The 19,858-nt window shown below is 41.5% G+C and overlaps 1 protein-coding gene and 1 long non-coding RNA gene across 2 annotated transcripts in view; one reads left to right on the plus strand and one right to left on the minus strand.

Moving 5' to 3' along the window:
* Nucleotides 1-19,858, minus strand: part of LOC148391329 (uncharacterized) — a 131,975-nt gene that overhangs the window by 27,578 nt on the left and 84,539 nt on the right. Inside the window, exons 4-5 of the long non-coding RNA XR_015861233.1 lie at nucleotides 18,487-18,656; nucleotides 14,746-14,891 (exon numbers count right to left, since the gene is read on the minus strand). This is a non-coding gene — a long non-coding RNA (uncharacterized LOC148391329). The remainder of the gene's footprint in view (nucleotides 1-14,745; nucleotides 14,892-18,486; nucleotides 18,657-19,858) is intronic.
* The window catches only part of LOC148391330 (metabotropic glutamate receptor 4-like), an 87,568-nt gene that overhangs the window by 25,475 nt on the left and 42,235 nt on the right, over nucleotides 1-19,858 (plus strand). The window lies entirely within an intron of this gene.

Below are 19,858 nucleotides of genomic sequence, written 5' to 3' on the forward strand. Positions count from 1 at the left end.
GATCGTTTGGCAGTCTCCAGTGTGGCATGTGAGCAAGCATTACGCACACGTCTAGCTCCCGTAGACAAACGCCTCTGGCAGAGATGCTGCGCAGTGCGGATACAAGCCAAGCCTGTCCAGACATAGACAGTGACACTCACTTATTTTCCGGCCCGGTGTGGCTTCTTATACGACTGAGGCGAAGTATCCAGAAAAGAAGCATCGTCAAAATGGCAGCGTGATTTTTTATATGGTTGTGACTTGGCCATCAAAAAATGGTGGAAGTAAATGCCTGCGGACTCAAGCTCATTCACACATGAAACTATGTCATTATGTCCACCACCATGGGTCAAAGAACAGGTCGGCAGTTTGAAACTACACACAGCTTTCTTGTGTTGTGTTCACTGACCATTTGGGAACACTTAAAAAAATAAGTCTCTAGGTACCAAATAAGTCAGCGACCTCTAAAATGGACTTGAGCTCTTCCGGCCGGCCTCGGCAAAGGAATTTGGTGGTGTTTAATGTGAGCATGGCAATACATACGCAACTATTGTTAAAATCAAAGTCAACTTACAAATAGACATTTGCAGAACCTTTTTTCATTTCAGTTTGTCATTTTGGTCCGAATTCCAGGGCTCGTACTTCGATGAACTACTACAAGGGAATTTGCTTAGAAATCATCTGAAAAACGTTCACTGTGAAACCTTGGTAGAGTGGGTACACCACAAAGGTATTCTTTAAAATAATATAATAATCGTCTTTCCAAGAAGCTGACTGAACCGTGACTCACCAAAGTGGCTACAGCTGTCGTCTTTGAACACAATCTTAGTTTGAAAGGTTTTTCGAGCCGTCTTCCGTCTCAAGCGTCGCATCTTATGCTGCCAAGCTGTCACTTTGAGAGAGAGAAAACAAACGCTACTCATGCTCCAACAGACAAAATGCTGAATTGGATCCACTGGTGACAGCTCGTCTCGGTTTGACTAAACAGTGAATGCTGCTTTAATTACAAACTTGCCAGGTTGACCAAAAAAAAAAAAGATTCTAAAACTTACTAATGGGTGGTTCAGTGGTTTGCGTGTTTCCTTCACAGTCCCGAGGTTCTGTGTTCAACTGCATCTTTCAAAATTCCATGTTATATGCATCGAAGGGGCATTAACGATTGAGAATGTTTGTCTATCCGTGCCCTGCGATTGGTTGGCGACCAGTCCATGGTGTTCCCTGCTTCTCTCTCCAAAATTCAATTGGTCTACGGTATTGGAACCATAGCACCGATGAAGCTCTTTTCTTGACTGTGTACAAAGAAGGACTATTGTGTCCCTGCGACATGTTAATTGAATGGCGCGTGAAGTAGAGAGTGTCGGAGGTGTTCTTGTTCCCGCTTTTGGCACACTGTCAAGCACGGAAAGAGCAACGCCACCGAACTGACGGCGTTTCGACAAGCGTGAAAAAGACACAACCGAGCAGGTGCTCGTCAAATGTGTACGTGTATGATAACGAAGAAGCAGCAGTCGTTATGGAGACGAAGAAGTGGCGCATATCTTAACAAACAAATGGCAACAATGCAGAACTATAATGTGTCAGCATCTAATGATATGCTGAATTTCAAACAAAATAAAAAGGACTTGTTTTTTAAACTGCAGCAAAACAGTAGCAGATTGTGCAGACTTAATCGTTGATTGCTTCAAATGTGAACAAGGGCTAAAAAAAACCCACTGCAGTCTAGTGGATGGCTAGAGTTCAAAACTAGATAAAAAGGACTGATGTGGAAAAATGCGGTTGAGCAGTAAGGATAGAGGCAGCATGGAAGAAACAAATGAGTGACCCAGCTCCTTGGAACCTCGACATTGATGCTGTGGAGTGACCATGCCACTGGAGCACTGGGGTTGAAACCAAAATAAAGAACTTATTTGAAGAAATGCCTTGCAAGAACAAAGGCAGCCGAGGCTGAAAAAAAATGAGGTCGCGTGGATCCCTTGAACACAAACATGACATCACAAAAAAATTGAAATGCCGACAAGGTTTTAACAGAACACTTAAATGGACTCAAATTTAACTTTGTTAACAAAAGAATTGGCCTCACCTGAAACTTGAGCTGTGGGATCACATCGCCCTTCTGCCTTTCTAGAGATAAAAGGATGACCTTTTTTGTCTTCCTCTCGCTCTCTTTCAAAACTTCTCTTTCTTAAAACTTCTTGGGGCTTCAGTTCGTCCTGTTCTCTTTTTTTTTATCTCTATGGAATTCTCAAGGTTTTTTTTTTCTCGGCACGTTCTGCAGAAAGATATCTTGCTTCCTGAAAAGTTTTATTTTTACTTTTTCTCCCTTTTTGTTGGCGTTCTCACCCTCAACTGCGGGGGAAAACTCAAATTAATTTGGGGGGTTTTGGCTATTAACCACCTGAAGCAACAAGCTCCTGTGTCTCTATGCCTAAAGGTCAGGAAAACCACCCATGTGGTCCTGATGAGGCTCCCAGACCACAGCGAGAACACAATAACCAATATCATTCATCATCTAAACTGCAGACTGTGGAATATTAAAACCAATATTTTAGGAAGTAAGTAGTTTTTCCACTGTATCTGTGGGCAGGTACTTCAGAATGCGCAGCGCCCAAAATGCAATAAACACAAGCATGATTTCACTATTTTAAAGCCTTAATCAACAGCTGAAAATAATCTCGTTTCAACAACATTCAATGAAAAAACAGTGAAGGTCAGTTAGTGCGCCTACTTAAAAATTCACACTAATTGGAAGCAATTTTTAATGAGCTTCCGTGTCGAAGGCAGCGGTCGTTTTTTTTTTTTTTACGGAACTTTTTTGACAAAAACGAAACGGACAAGGGAAAAGTTATAATGGCACCCAGTGAAGAAGCAACACCCTTTTTTCAGCCCTCCCGAGCCAATTAGCGTTCAAAGGATGTCACGTATGACATCAGGCCGTCAACAGAAAAGTCCATGCTCATGTTTCGTGCGCGCTTATGAGTCCGTTGCCCTTTAAGGATTGTTGCGGAGGGTCATGCGAGTTCATTGAAAACTGTTATGATTGCATTTATTTCCTGGATACTTTGCAAACATAGTTCATTTGAACCGGAAAAAGCATGAAAACTAATTAATAGACTGTCATTGGTGGATATTAAGAGTCAAACATTTCATTTGGATTTTTCAAATTAATGTACCACAAATGTGTGGACACAATCTTCCACCTAATAATAAAGATAATATGACTGTTTATAGCTCCGTGTGGAACCTGGCTTTTTAAGTACTACCATTCATTTGCAGTTTGGACACGGACAGGGTGAACATTTCACTCTCAAGAAGAAGTCTCAGAGTCTTCAGAAGTCTCACATAAGACCACAGATAGTCCCTGGATTTGTTGGCAGTCACTTCAAAATTCACTACATATAGTTACAAAGTTGTTAAGTTGGCAACAGAGGGTAGTTTTCGCTTTGTGACATCGCCGGCAGAAAAGGGGATGTGAGGCACGGATGCTATCGGTGTTGAGCAGCTTCCCGAACGACGGTCAAATCAAACTTTTTCCAAATGTAGCGCTGACGGGCAGAGTCTGTTTGCTGAAGCGTAACACAGCATTGAAGTGTGTGAAATGAAGATGCAATAATTCAGTTGTCGGGCATAAAATTGGACATTATGCAAATGCGGCTGATTTGGGTTAATGAAGTTTACCTTGTATACAGAATGTATGGTGGAATAAGCCAGTGACACAATAGAAAACAATGCAATTAAAAATGCAATTAAGCCCAAGTGGAATAGGAAATCATGAAAAAACGTGGATGTAGACAAAATTGTTAAGTGACCATATGGAACCATCTCCAACTCAAGTTTAAATCACCAACAATAAAAGATTACACTGTGAAAGAGGATACCAACTGCATGCTAGTGAAAAAAAAAGTCAGTCTACTATTGCACGCAGTAGCTCACCAAAGTTCACTCATCTTGTGATTAGTCTCTTTCAACAAACTTTAGCAATTACCTCAGTGGTGTGCTTTTTTATGTTCCTTGTGTAATGTGGCAATGCTATTTCACCCAAAACATGACAGTGATCATCCCCAAAGAATTTGAGGGTTTCCTCTTGTCAGCTGCACTCAAAAATCAACGGCACAGCTTTATTTCAGAGCTGCTTGTTGGAAAAGTCCTGCAATTTTATTGCACTACAGAGGCTCCTCAATTCACCATAAATTTCCAGTTCCAAGTCAGCAATGTAACCTGAATTTATATGTATTGCAGTCAATGCCGTACCTTCGTTTCCACTGCTGTAAAGTTGAAATTACAGTCAATATTTCGATGAAAATACTTCTAAACCATGCACATACAACTATCAAATGAAAAATAGTATGCCGCAAAAGTTCATTGCGTGCTAATCGTACCATTGTAAACTGAGGGAACCCTAATTGAAGATTTGGTATAAATGCGGTATCAAGTCAATACAGGGATGCGAGTCATTTAGCTTTGTATGGTCCTTATATTTAAAATACTACTTGAAATCGCGTTACACAGAAAGTCACGTAGGATTGAAGCGAGTATAATCTTGATTTAGTGATACTGCATACCAAAATCTATGATACCAAGGCACTTTGCTATGATTTCAATCAAAATGACCTTTAAATGAATGCTGACATACTACAGGGATGCTGTTTATCACTGTCAAATTTGGTGACACCGGGCTTTAGGTTAGAATCACTCTCGAAACTGGCCCTCATGCATCTTTCATGAAGACTACGACTGGATTTGCTTTTCTGAAGAGGCTGCTGTATGCTTTCACAGCATGTGATCTGTGGTGGAGGGGGACTGAACCACCATCCCCACCTCCAAGCGCAAACGGCAAAAAAGGCTGAATGGAGATTCAGCAGATTCATTCAAATGAATGAACTTATTAGGAAAATTGTACATTCATAAAATGGGATCACCAGGTACAAACGCTTCTGCGTAATCCCCTCAGTGCTCTTGTAATAAAAAGAAAAAAAATACCACACCGATACCACAGCTTTCTCATCTCTCCACAGCTCAGATATACCTTAGCTACCAAAACTGTGGTAGACTTGCCCCCCTCCCCACACCAAGTTTGTGCCATTTAAGGAACCTTTGCTGTGTCAAAAGGCGGAAAAAGGCCGACTTTTAAAGGCAGCGTAAAAAAGCAGTAAATGTGATACTACCTAAGATGGTGGAAAATTGCCAGTTCTGCTTCGTCCTTCTATTTCATATCAGTGCCATTTATAAACAACAACATGGAACAAAATGCCTTTTTTTATTAGCAGTGTAAAAAGAGTTTGACACAAACGGTGTCAGAGCTCAGATACTTCGTCAACTTCATCCATTCAAAGCTGAAAGATGCTGGTTGGCCTTTAAAGGTACTGTGAAAGGGACTAGATACACAGAAGGGGACTTGACACACAACCTCTGTTGTGGTCCCAACACTTTGACTGAAGGCCGAATATTGTCTGGTCAACTTTATCTCCTCATCTCATGTCCAAAATCTAGAACAGCCACATGGGCAAAGAGGGAAAACACAATTTTGTACAAGGAGTCCAAAAGGGCTGGTGTCATCTTGATATGACCTCTGAAAGCAGAGAAGTTGCCAGAAAAAAAATGCAGTCTTTTATGACAGTAAAAGTGGTTTCCAACCTATTCTGTCAGAATTGCCCAGTTGACTTTATCAACCTATTTTATGTCATGTATTTAAAACAGTGACAAAGAAAATGATGGCTTTTGTTGGACCTGTAAAAATAAACATTCATAATCCACTTGTAAAACTGACCTCAGCTACCTCTATTGTCTTGTATTGATGATTTCAAAAATCAATACCATTCTGGCACAGATAGAGTACAACAGTGCCGGGTAGAACGCAGTTCTTATCAACTGCAGGAGTTTCTAATTGTTCAAAGTAAAGTCGCACAAAAGAGTAACTATGAATCTCACTGATCTTCAAAGTAGGAAGTCAGCGCTGGGCCAGTGTTGAACAACAGTGGACAAGTTAGTTCCCTTTGACAGGACTCCAGTTTTGATCAATCGTACAGTTTTTTTTTTTTTTTTGGAGAGCTACTCATGGGCCTCAAGAGGAGCCCAGTCGTGGAAGCAGGAAATTTTCAATTACCAGCAGACTCAACCTCTTGAGACATGCCTCCCGACGGTAAATACAGTCAATGAAACGAGACGAGGCGGACGAGACAACATTTGTGGCGAGCCAGGGGACAAACGTCAACGGCGTGGTGACAGTGCCAATATCAGTGAAGAGATAAGATGACAAGACAAGAGCAGAGGCGTGGTGTTATTAGGCATTTGCATACTTCGCCAAAGGGGAGAGAAAACAGCCAGCGGGTGCTTCTATTTAATTAGCAAGCAGGAACTGTCGGGAAGCTAATGTTTTCCTTTCTCCAACAGAACATCGCAAGTTTGTGCAATCCAGGTCAAGCTAATCATGTCTGCTGCAATGCATTTCCTTACTTCTCCTACTTTTGTGCCCAAAGGCTCCTTCTTATTAGACACACTTTAAGTGACTCATCCCAGTCCCATTCAAAAGAAGGTCACAAGGGATGGGGAGTTACTAAAGGTTATTTGGCGATTTAAATGCAGGTAAAAAGTCCATCATGCTGTAAATTTGGCAGCAATACGACAACAAAATTAAGGACAGGTTTCATTTTTATGGACTCCAAGAAATGGCCAGTTACCTTAAATGTCTGCTTCAAACCCAAATAACAGACCATCTGTCTACTTTCAAGGTTCTTGAGACTTTTTCTTGTAGAAGATAGACAAGTCTACCAAAATGTGTATTGCGGCGTGAAACAGGTTTTGAGGGCTGAATTTTTAAAGGCTCGTTCCTTATGAAGGACCCTATAGAAATGGTCGAAATGACAAAGTGACAATAATATAATCTTCTGGGCTTCTGTCCTAGATGGCATGGTATTGATCACATTATCAGTGTTATCATGACTGCACATACTGATCTCCTCGGACCATCATTATTCCATATGGACAGGCTGTTGACGGGGGCAGTCGAATAGAAACAGCAAAGGGGATCGATGGCTACGCTGTGGCGGCAAGCTCTCCTTGTGGGAGTTATATTATTAGATTCCATACAATCTGATAACCCTTTTGCTTTTGATTGATCTTTTCCATTTCAAACAGCCGGACCCCTGGATCGATGCTTCTGCCCTGTAATCAAAGAGTGAAATGGTGTTTTTGTGTGTTTTATAATACAGAAGCCTCACTCATTGTCCGGGTTTCTTCTACCAATGCTGTCTTGTCGACAAGATTTCATTTATCAGATCATACTGAACGAACAAAAACAGAAAAAAAAAAGGCCATGATTTCATCGTGGCACAGTGTATTTATAAAGATCATCTAAAAGATGATCCAGCAAGCATGAATGTAATGAGATCAGAGCGAAAAGACCCGAAAATGGCTGGATCAAACCAAAATGGCGGCCATCCGTTGTGTTTCCAGTATTGCTTATTTTCTAAAGGTTTACTCGTGCCAGACAAGGCTACTAAATTTTACATGGCCCTAGTGAAACTGGCTTCAAGGGCTGAAGTTTTAAAAAATTCTGGAGACAAGTTCCTTTAGTACGACCTCCAGGCTGCACTCAGACCAGGCATATATGATTCCTCTTCAAATCCGATTTTTTAGAGCCGACTCTCCACAGCAAGTGTCCCAATCGGATTATGCTGTGTTCAGGCAAGGCTGGATCAGCAAAATACATATAACTAAATATTGTAGCACCAAACAGTAAGTAAATATTCTTTCCAGAATCCTAACATGGCTTTTTTAGACTTTATTTGTGTGCAGGTCTGCATATGCCAAACCTCTCCATCAAATTTCATGTTGCTGTAAAACTGGCTATGAATTGAAGAGCGAGTGAGCAGAAAGATTTTTCCACTGGGGGTTGTTGACATAGTTACGTTATCTTATCTGCTGCGTTACCTAACGTAATGCATCTAGTGATATACTGTGTTTTCCGGACCATAAGCTTTTTCCCCAAAATTTTGAACCCTGCGGGTTTTTATGTGACTCGATGTCTGGATTTTTACTGAAAGGCCGCCAATAGCTCGACTTATCCGTCTCACATCCGACTAATGGAATTACCGAACACGTCATTGTGGAACAATGAAAGTGTCAGAGTTCGCCCTCAAACTGAATATTCATTAGACATGCTGAAGGAGGAACTGACTCAGAGAGAGAGAGCGCGAGAGAGAGTGAGACAGTCAGACAGACAGACAGACAGGTTTTGATGCCTTTTTTGTAATGACTGAAATTGACATGCGACATTGTCAGTTTGAAAACGAGAGCGCACATAAGCGAGGTAATCACATTCGACATAAACTGAGAAAACAGCACGGCGTGGTTCCTGTTAGTGTCATTTTGAAGGAAGTCACATAGGAAAGAGTACTTGAGCTCAGAATTGCTCTCCTCAATAGCCATCCATCCTTCAGTTGTTTTAATAGCACTTGTCCTCATTAGTGTTGCGGGTGAGTTGGAGCATATCACATTAGTTTTGGCGAGATAAGCACGGTACAACCTGGAGTGGGCGCTAGCCAATTGCGCAGCACGTAAACAATCGACCTTCCATCCATTTTCACTCGTGCCCTGGGTGGGATGGAACCTTGCCGAGCTCACTTTTTCACACAGAATCTGATGACTCCATCCCAAACCCCGATTTAACTGCACACAATGAGTATTTGATTCCAAGTGTGACTTGAACCGGCCACATGAAATATTTCAATCGTACCGGGCGGAGAAGCAATCTGCAATCAGAACACAGAATAACCTTTAAGGCTTAAATAAATTAAGTCATTCGCTTAGGAAACCAGTGGCGGTTTAGCCGTCTGGCAGGCATTAGCATTCACTTGGAGTTGTCTTCATGCTCAATAAAGGCCTCTGTAGTTCAGAATTCAAAAGTCCCAGAGGTTGTAGGATTTGGAAATGAACTTCTTTGAACTCTTAACTTATTTTGTCTGAAACACTGAGAATCAAACATATTTAATAACTTTGGGGCTCAGGTTCCATCGCCTCTAGTAAAAACAGCTGTAGATGTTTCCTGCAGTGCGAATCCAGACTTAATGCAAACCATTCGTAAACAGGAATAGATCATTAAAAGTAATAAAGTAAAGTAGACCTCATTGGGACATTTTGTTTAAAAAGTAATAGCAATGGACCAGTGACATTTGTTGTCCATTTTCAAGGTAGGCTCACATTTTATTTCACCTTGTGAGGTAATTGTGGTGTGACTTTGGAGAAGTCACTTATCCCAGGTAAACGTTTCCAATATATTACCGTTTTAATATTATGACTCACTTTCTACTGCCCGTCAAATCAAATTATTCAGGGGGCTGCAATATTTGGATTTTTCCACTCACTTTCTTCGTCTTTCCGTCTCCGACTCGACTGAGTCGCCAAACCCCTCTGACCCTGTCGCAGCTGTAAAGCTGCCCATCATCCACTTTTAATCATTAAGCGGTTTTGGAAATCTGCTGTGAAGTGCCAATCGTTGCTACCATGTGCCAGGCGACTTGAGCACACTGATCATGCAATTCTCATGGCAGAAGACGGGAGCGTCCAAGGACGCTATTGCCAGGCTCTTTGAGGGATGCACTGACACGTTTGCTCAGCCGTCTTTAACTAAACAGTCTACCGTGGCCACAAATGAGAGTTTGGCAAGATGTATCCCCCTCATCCCTCAGCTAGCGTGCCGTTGTGGCTCTTCTCTTATGCATGAGAGGATGCTTCAAGTATGATCCATGCATGCAGAGAGGAAGTAGGCATGTCACATTGTTCATTTAAGACAATTACCATCGGAAGAAGCAATAATGAAATACTTGAGTAGTTTGGGGTTGGTTGACCTTTGAACTGGCAAAGTTCATACCTGGATGGTCTTACAAATTTGGATAGCTTCTGACCTTAACTCCGATCCAAAACTAACACCAACCTTAACTCTGAAGGCTAACCTTCAACCTCTGGTAAATATGTTAATATTGTGACTTCTGAGTGAAAACTGTATCTTTGGAGATTCCAGTCGTCCGCTTAAAAAAGGAAAAGCTGGATTCCGCAGGAAAAAGCTCACAGCTGTGCCACTTCCATTTCCAACACCTCGCTGTGACCAATGCCATTTTCACCAGTTGCTGTAACAGCGGAATTTATTTGATGTGCTGGTGAGGGAGTGGAGGGGTGGACTATCAACTGGCTTGCCAATAAAATGTCTTCTGCTCCCCGGAACTGTCGATTGGTTCCACCTTATCTACCTTAAACATGCCTCCGCTGACTTCGTTTTCATGGAGGCTTTTCAGTGTTTTTGCACATACACGTAAAAACATCAGTCATTAGTCCATTATTGACTGATCAAAAACTCTGGTGTTTACCAGGCAATTAAGTTCAATTGAACATTCATTAATGGATGTCATCGTTCTAAAGTGGGATATAAGCTAACAACTCTAGTAAGCCTTAGATTTGACACATTCGGATGACTACAAAGGAAATGTCTAATGCACAAGAAATGGTAATTTTCTCATCTGCGGAGGCAAGAAGCGGGTGGGTGGGGTGAAACTGATCGACGCCGCTGAGTGCTCCTCCACATCAGGACTCTAAACAATTGGGAAAATATAGACGACAAAGCCCGGCTGGTGGAATTGCTCTCAAAAGGCTTTGATTGAAAGCGTATGTCAGGCAATCAAAGGCCTTGTGTATTTCAAGTCGAGAGGGGTCGAGTCGAGAACGCGGTAAATCCGCCCGCCCTGATCTGCTATTCAGAACCTTGCCGCTTCTTCTGCTTTCTCGATTGCAGCATTGTACTCCAAATTGAGTTGACGATACATTCAGTCCAACGGTCACGGAGCAAATATCGAGATGCAGATCATGCAGGATTTTTTTTTTGGGGGGGGCGGGGACTACCCTGTAATTAAGCGACCGCCTGTGGCCTTGAAATGCTGCCAGAGTAGCAATAAAGGCTCCCCAACACCTGCTTGCTTCTCTGAAAAAAGATGTCACAGAGATTGCTAAAAATAGTTTGACTAGCAGCTTGACTCGCTCCAAACACTGTGATGTTGCGAACGCTACATCCTGCGTCTCACAGGTGCAAAAATACAACACGTTAAAGACACCATCACAGTGTTAAAGTTGTTCAGCGTGATGAACCCTGTGGTGGTGATCACCTTCGAGTCACCTTTCCCTCAACCAATTTGTGAACCAGCCGTAACCCCGAAAGGGTGACGGCACAAAAAAGCAATTCTGCCGCCAGTCAACACTTTGTCAATGACACCCCAGGTTGCGAGCGGTTATTCCCAGACTTGCGTTGTCATGGAAACGTTGCCATCTGAGTCTTCTCATCTGTCACTTACCATTATCGGCTGCCGCCATTGGTAAACGGCGCAATCACAGACGAGATCGTTGCGAGCTTTTGTCTTATTACGCTAGCCCCCATTGATTAGAAGCTATACTTATATACTAATATACTAATATAGCGACACGATACGCCCAAGAGACATAGCTTGCACAAAGTCCTTCAGTCTAAAGCTTGTCTTTAAGCTCTGCACTTGTTATTCCAAAATGGTAATTTTGGAAGTTCGATGATGATGACGTCTTAAGAGCGACATTTTCTCAAATTTGACTGTCAGCCGATCGGTGAAATGAAACCAATGACGTTGACATCTGTCGGCTTACAGTCAACGGCTCATCGATTGCCATCACATCAGCTCTCGCCTTCCTCCAGTTTTCCACGGGGTCAGACTGTCAAGCGGCCCAGTGGGGGACCCTTCAGTAATCATCAAAAATTAATCAGGCTCTCTCTCTATTTCCCCCTTTTTACCCTGGCCACTATATCACCTGCATTAACCCCAGCATGGCTTTGAAGGGGCACATTTTTAATCACCGAGGCACTGGAAAAGCATCAATAATTGAGACTTTTATTCATTAAACAACAAAGGGAAAGCAAGAGGGAGCATCCAGGAAAGAGGATTCTGCAGGGTTTATCCAGTCTAAAGCTGGACGGGAAAGCCTGATCTTTGGGAATTTGGACTGAAATGTGAATGGTGTTTCTTGCAGTGTGCTTCATGACGGAGAGTGGGCAAGTGACAAGTGTCACAAAGGCACTGAATAAAGATGATCTCCTTTTTACTTTGACAGCTCGCGGAGAGCGCCCTTTGATAGATTTCGTAAGGATTGATCGCGTTTTATTGTCAATTCCAACATGAAGTATATTTTGTTTTATTTTCTAAGCGTCTCCACCACATTGTCCTGTGAGGGAGCGGCCTTCCATTTTCTATATTATTACCCGCTTTTATTGGATGAAAGGGCATGAGCTATGTTTCTCTTTCGGTCTGCTCTTGATCGCTATTGAGGCAAAAAAGCAGATTTGAAAGTGGAACAACAAACGGATGGAGTCACCAGGCTGAAAGGACTCTTTTATTTGTCTGTGTTCTTCACTCTTTTATTTCTTTCTTTCTTTTTACCGCATTTCTCCTCGGCTGTATGCGCCAAGTGGATATTGTTCATAAATGCAGAGCAGCTGCCAGCAGCACCTTGCATACTAATGAATTCACGGGGAGAATATTTATTATTGCACCCCAAATGCAGTTAAGAGCGAGCCGCAGCCCACCCTGGGAAAAGATACCATTAATCGCATGCTTGCCTGCACACTTTATATTTTAAGATAAAAATCTTCAACTGGCCTATGTATTCAGAGACGGACAGAATTAAAGACGAAATATCTTTACAAGTTGAATTACAAACTGGGTATTGAAATGAGCTGCTCTAAATGGAAATTGCTTGCCCCAGAGTGCGCGAGTGCAAATAACAGCATATTTGTTACACAGCCTTGATTTTAATTTACTACAGTGACCAGCATGGGGGGGAGGAACTGTTTTTCACATAAAGGATTAGGACTGGTATCTGTGTTCATTTTTCACTGTGGTTTATTAAAAGCAGATTCAAGCAATATTCAACCCAAATTTAAAGGCTTTTCTTGGACCGTGAAAGAGCGCAAAGGCTTAGATGATGAGATGAGGTCTGATATCTCTAGTCTAAAAGATTATTGTCATTATCATGTGGTGCGAGTTGTGTTCAGATTTATTCGTAGTCCCAATTAACTCAAGGTTTGGGGCTAGCAATTGTAAATATTATAAAGTAATATAAAGTGTTGGCTCTCTTATTGCAGAGCTTGTCAAAAAATACAAAGTGACATGTAGTTTTCCAACGTATGCAACTCTACACTAATGTGTTATGTTAAACCTGATTGCGCATATGCAACATCAACTACATGAATGAACACCATCTGGTTTCTTTTTTTTTGCAATGTGTCATCAAAATGCTGAGATTTTTTTTTCAGGTTTAATTCAGACGGCAGCTATTTCTTAGGTGCGTCTCATTAAAAATACATCAAGAAAGTAGCACGTGAATATTAATATTTTAAATAATTTACACGATAATAAACAAGCTTGAAGTGGAAGGTTCTTTTTGTCTTTGAGATGCCAAGTTTCAGGTCATTAGTGATGCGTTTAAGAGAGGCAAGGTTCACCCCGGATTGTTCAGTAGTCAATTGCAGAACCAAAGTCTTGTAAAATCAGCTTGTATCATCTTAAGCTATCAAAGCCTCAAGACTCAAAAGTATTCATAGCTCGCGTGTGAACTTGGTTTGAACTGGATGTCGTTAGTCAGACTGCTATAGTTCAATAAACTAAAGACACCATTTTTTAAAGCAAAAGTCCCAAATACACCCGCAAGTCTGAGAAATGAACCACGAGTCATCGTTGCACAGCCAGTTATTCAACTGAACGCTGCGGCCGATAATAGCTTATTGACCAACGCGTGAAGTGAGACTGATGCTGCTTGGTGGATATTTATGATTGCTAAATATTCACCACTGGCACCACACACACCACCCATTTATTTTTTTCTAGCTACATTTTGAAAAGATAACTTATTGTCAATATTTACAGCGGTTAAGGTCAATTGAGTAATGCACAAAGAACCTCAGGATAAATTACAAAAATAGGGATGATCAATAGGGACCCCATACAAAAAAAGTTTGATTCTGACCTTTTCCATTCTTTTATAATGGGGCATAAATATAATCTACTTGTGGTTGTGCAACAGTGCATCAGTCAATTAGTTTCAAATGTGAAGAAAAAACATAATATAAAAGTATACTTGTGAAGGGCAGTGAATGTTAATTACCCCCCTTGCATTTCATGTGCACCTCGGGGCTGAGCTTTCAATATTCCAGTCCCAAAAAAGGCTGGTGTCGGTTAAACCTCTCCCACATTCCTTGAACGCAGTCACGAAGCAGCTGCTATCAGACAAACTCGAGGTCATCGAGTTAGCTTCATTCCTGTGACCGGATAACTGTATTTTATGCGTGCCATTATCGGTTTTATTTCGGTATTTTGGGAGGTTCCATTGACGTTCATTCAATAGGACTCGTGGCCCGAGTAATTATTCACCAACTGCGAAGAAAGGACTAAGATTTAGATACTCTGTGACCAGTGTCTTACATTTGATGCCATCTTTTTGTTCTGTTTGACAAAAGCAGCACTCAGTAAAGATCTAGAGACAACGACTTTTGAGTTTCTTTTGAAATGCTCGTCAAAACATTGCCAGTACAGTTAGTTAACAAAGGTTTCATGAAATTTGGATCCAATTCGCAATAATGGACAATTTTAAAAAGCAGATTTATGGTTGAAATTTGGAGTTAATGCTGTATTGACATAGAATACACAGGGGATGTGAGAAGCACTATAGTCAGGGTGAGCTCAAGTGGAAAAATCGAGTTCAAACCTCCTCCTGCAGCTTTGTCTTCAGCTAATTGTGTTACCACAGACAGGAACTACATTCTCAATTATACTTCCACCCGTCTGTCCATTTGCCATGCCTATTATCCATCCATAGAGTTCAGGGGGTGCAGGGAGCTGCTGTGCCAGCGACTAGAAGAAAAACAACAGACAATTTAAATTGTGTTCACTAACTTTGTTTTTTGAAAAACCTCGGCGAGCTGGCTGTCCAAACTGATTGTAAGTTCAAGCTACAAAACCCACCCCCTGAATGTCAAGTCTTCCTTTCCCCAGAGCGGTGGGGAGCTGTGCATTTTTAATAAAGCACAATAAAAACAAGGACGTTTATGCAGTTCAAGACCTTCAACAAGGCTTAAATGTGCACCCACACAAAAAAAGAATGAAAATCGCCAAACAGGAGGTCAGGTTTCATTCAAAGAAACACTAAAGTAGACAGACGACTTAGAGAAAGTGAGGGATAATGGTCTTTTCACAATGAAGCTAAACTTCACAGGTGAATTAAATTTGACCTCTAAATTTTCAATGCACATGTCCAACCTTGCAATGTTTTATTTCTTTTTGCACAAAACTCAGATTTGATTGAATTTGTATCCACACACAGTCACAAAGAGAGTTGTTGAGCGGCATCGTATTGTCCTCTGAGTTTATGGGCAGAAGTCTCTGGTGACTCCGCGTTTGAATGTCAAAGGAGAGTTTACTGTCCCCTATTCCACCGAGGTACTTAAAACTGCCTGCTATTTCTACTGCTTTGTTGTTGATGGTGATGTGGTACAGCAGAGTAGAAGGACTGATTGTGATTGTTTACTCTTTTGTTTCGTGACATTTAAATGTAGGTGGCTGGGTGGAATGAGTGGTGACTTTATGGCAGTTCAGAAAAGAATGGTTCTCTGTGAGGAGACCGAGCGAGGCTCATGCTGCTAGTTTGTCCTGGCAGGTGAGCTGATGCGGTCAAGGGTGTATACAGGAAATGGCTCAATACGCAGCCTCGTGGGGCTCCAGAATGTTTCTGAGCACTGGTAATGTGATTGCATCACAAAACTGCAATGATCAATTTAGAGTCTTCAAGTGCATGGTTTTGGAGCGTGAGAAACAAGCATGGGGAGAACATGACAAGCCCACACTGGAATGCTTGAGCCAAAATTTAAACTGGAGACCTTTTGACTGTTAGGCAGATGTGCAAAGCACTAATCCCCAGTGCTGTGACTGGAATCAGAACAACAACAAAACTACTCAATAATGGCATTTTTCCTGCATTACTATCTACAAGGACACAGGCAGAATGTACGTGGTTATTTCATTTATATTCACAGCCTCCACTATGTGTCCTTCAGCAAATACTAACTCAACAGACAACTTTGACAGTGTTCTTCCTTTGCATCCACTGGGGAAAAAAACTTAGATCCTTCCACCCCTCCCGTGATGATGTGTGTTTAATAGTCAGCTCCAGCTACAAAGACTTTTTTTTTTGCGTCAACCACATCTCCAGATGCCCCAGTAACCTACTATCGAGGCTTTCAACAGAAGATGGAAAAGAATGCCCAGCAAGGTAGACAAATTTTACCTGCGGAGAGAGGCTCTTCTATATCTTTTTCTTTTTTTTAGGTATTTGATCAGAGCCTTTCTGCGCACTTGCAGACTCCTGCCGTACTTGCACTTCCTATCTTGGCACCAAAGCCATCATTCAGTCGTAGTGGACGCTGACAGCGTGTATGTTTTTATATATAGAGCTTTTCATATACCGGGGAATGCCTTCAAGCTTGTAAAAAGAGAACCTCCCTCGTGGTGCTTCTTTTTAACCTACTAGCTTCTATGGAAGATTTACTCTTTAATGTTTAATGAGAGAGCGTGGCTTCAGTTCCCATCATATGTGCCCTGTGATTGAATGCTGACCAGTCCAGTGTGTAGTTTTGTTCTATGTAACTAAAAGATCACTTTTTCATTCAAGCTTTTTTTTTTTTTTTTTTTTGTCCTCAAAAGGTTTCTGTGTGAGCAGTTGGCTTTTGGCAACATAAGACCAAAGTTACATCAAAAGCAAGTTTGGATATGTGCAGGGCCTCAAGCTTGACATACTATACTTCATGCAATGCAATGAAACTCAACTAACTACAGTAAACCCTCCTCTATCACGGGGGTTACGTTCCAGAACACCCCCACAAAATGTTGACTCCACAATACAGAAATACACAAAAAATATATATTTTTTTAACCCCTTAACAGTCCAGAGTGTCACATGCAGGACAGTTGCTATTTATAGAACAAGCCAGGGAATTTGCATCACCAACAAATATTCATATCGTGTCCATTTTGTTTGGATTGCTTAGTACCACGGATTGTCTGCAAGTCAACACTTCTTGATTTCTTCATGACTTTAATGCTGTGGATAGCAGCTCGACACTTTATAGCTCGTGGACAGAAACTGGGCACTTTTCGGCGATAAGTATATAGATGTACTCGAAATGTTTACATTGAGCTCAAAGGCAGCAGCGCCTCTCCAGTAGCCAGACACCCTCCTAATTGCCGTCAGCCGCCGAGGCACAGATGAAAGTTTGACTTTGTCGGAGTAAGTCGAGCAGCAAATGGCGAAACCTCTTGAATGGAAAAGCAATCCCCGCATAATGATACCACAAATCAGATTCTCGCCGCTGCGAGATTGCGCGGCAAACAATGGGGACTTTATGCCGTCGTTTCAATTGAGGCGTCGTGATATGAAGTGCCGAGGTGCACAGTAGTGGAAATTAATTGATTATGTCCGTTATATTATTACACAAAGAAACCTAATTTGTCTCTCTTAGTGTATTGTTGTGATCTATTATGTTGGTTGTAATGACTTTACATCATATGCGACTTGCTCATCTGTCACACCAGGTCTCACCAATGTTAATTCTTTTTGTGGTAGAATACACAAACAATTTGATAAATAAACTCTTTCTATAACAAAAGTATATTTGAATAAAATGTGGCATGCATCCTGCGGAGCAATATCAAATAGTGTTTCGCTCTTATTTCTCAATAATATTTAATATTAGATATCTGTCATTTTGAGCAGAATTCAATGGGGAAGAAGAGCTCTTTTAACACGATTCAAATACATAATCTACTAAAGTCCCCTGATAAGGTACTCTCATAACGTCTGTGCAGTGTCTCTTTAAAGTATATTGCTTTAACCTCACCTGTCCCCCAGAAGAAAAAAAAAACACCTAGAGATTTACTAGGCCAGCTTTGGACTGCTCCATAACATTTCCATATCTCACATTTGACCTTTAATATTTTGACAGCAGACTGAATTGAGAGGATGAGACTAAGCCAATGGGACTTAACTTGTACGTATTTTAGGCTTTCTTTACCACATGGCTTCAATCTACGCTATGGCCAAAAACCACCATATTTCCTCAAATACCCGACTGTCAGTTTATTTTCTTAACTGCAGCGACTACTAGGGGTTTATTTGATGCAATTCAACTTTCGAAGGACAAAAAAAAAAAAAGCTGCATGATTGAGTTACTTGTAAAAGCATTGCAGTAATTCTAATGCGAGCTGTATTGTGATATGCTTGCGGCACAGCTGTGAGACCATGCATGCTGTGCTGAACGTTTGCTTTACAGCTGTGAAAACATGCTGACTGTACTTTGTAATAACATTTAGCTTTTTACATGGACCCAGCGATGACGCCCATGTCTGAAGACCATGTTGTATTTCATGTGCAAAACCATCCACATCTTTTACATACCAGAATAATCTGTCTGCCAACAGGGTATAAACCACTCGAAATCTGAGCTCCTTGTTTGCTCCTCCATTTTAAGGGCCTGGTGGGCTCCCTGGTGGTTCTTTTGAGTGTCCAAGAGGCCCGGGGATTCTATGAAGCACCTCTTATGTGTGCTTATGGAGTCAGAGTCCCATCTGTTAAAGAAAGACACAAGTAGCATTGTATCAGGAGCAGTATTTTGTGCGCTTTTTCTTTGGCACAGATGGGGTATGACAATAAAACAGGACATGTAACTTATTGTGATGCATTTGTGATGGCTTTTTTGTAATGCATCCATAGACAAAATGAAAAGATAAGCATATGACAGGGCGCAATTTATTGCTGTGGTAGAGCATCATTGTGTCTTTTTTTGTGACTCCACCACATAGAGGTCAATTTGATAACGGCAGAATCAGAAAGTCCCTGTCCCTGTTTTGCGTTTTATTTGGCTTTTATGTGACGACAACTACACTGGCAAAAAACTTAATCCCTAACAACCATTTGCCATGTGGCATTGAAAGTCTACAGACAGATGGCCTTAACCCTCAATGATGACAGCATGTAATTGTTCAATTTGCATCAGGCGGCGGAGTAAACAATGAAGATGTTTCCGTGGAGGGATTAGCGAAGACAGGAGGAACGGGAAAAAAAAAAGCACAGGTGGGAAGTTATTAACATAACAATGCCAGGTCGATGTACCTGCCGGCTGTTCGCTTGTGTTTAGCACGCTATTTTACCACAGGGATGAATAATGGGAGGCTCAAGGGTGATGTTCACCTTCAATTGGGGGGAACATGACTCATGTGCTGGAGCCAATGGAAGGATGAGGTCATATTGTAAACAACTGCCAGGACTGAAAAGGTTACATACTGAATACTTTTTATTGCTGCGCCACACTTCTACCCATTTATTGGTAATATAGTTCATATGTGTGGAAATGTGAATATTTACTTCCCAAGTCAAATCGGGATTATCCTGCATTTTATTTCCTGCATTATAGTTTTCGGTTTTACACCCTTGGTCATCGCTGGTCCCGCTTATATGGTGGCATTACAAAAAAGTCAAAGTAAAAGCAAACGCACAGACACTTAGTATTGCTTGTTGCTATGCTAGCATTACATCAGCATGCTGAATTATGATGGGAGGAAGGGGATTCCTGTACTGATCGTCTGGCACCAACCCTGACGCAGTCTGTTAGTGAGCATCGTGGCCTGCTAGTATGAAGCGGAAAAAATAAAATCCCCATATAGACACTTTATTCCGAGCCTCTCTGCTGAGTTGTCCGCTGTTGAAAGCATATGGCTGCACACGATGCAAACACACATCTCCTGCCAAGCCCAGGTACACTGACAAACCG

Source organism: Syngnathus floridae, chromosome 11, assembly GCF_059516105.1.
Source record: "Syngnathus floridae isolate MCC-2025c chromosome 11, RoL_Sflo_1.0, whole genome shotgun sequence".
Classification (NCBI taxonomy): Eukaryota; Metazoa; Chordata; class Actinopteri; order Syngnathiformes; family Syngnathidae; genus Syngnathus; species Syngnathus floridae.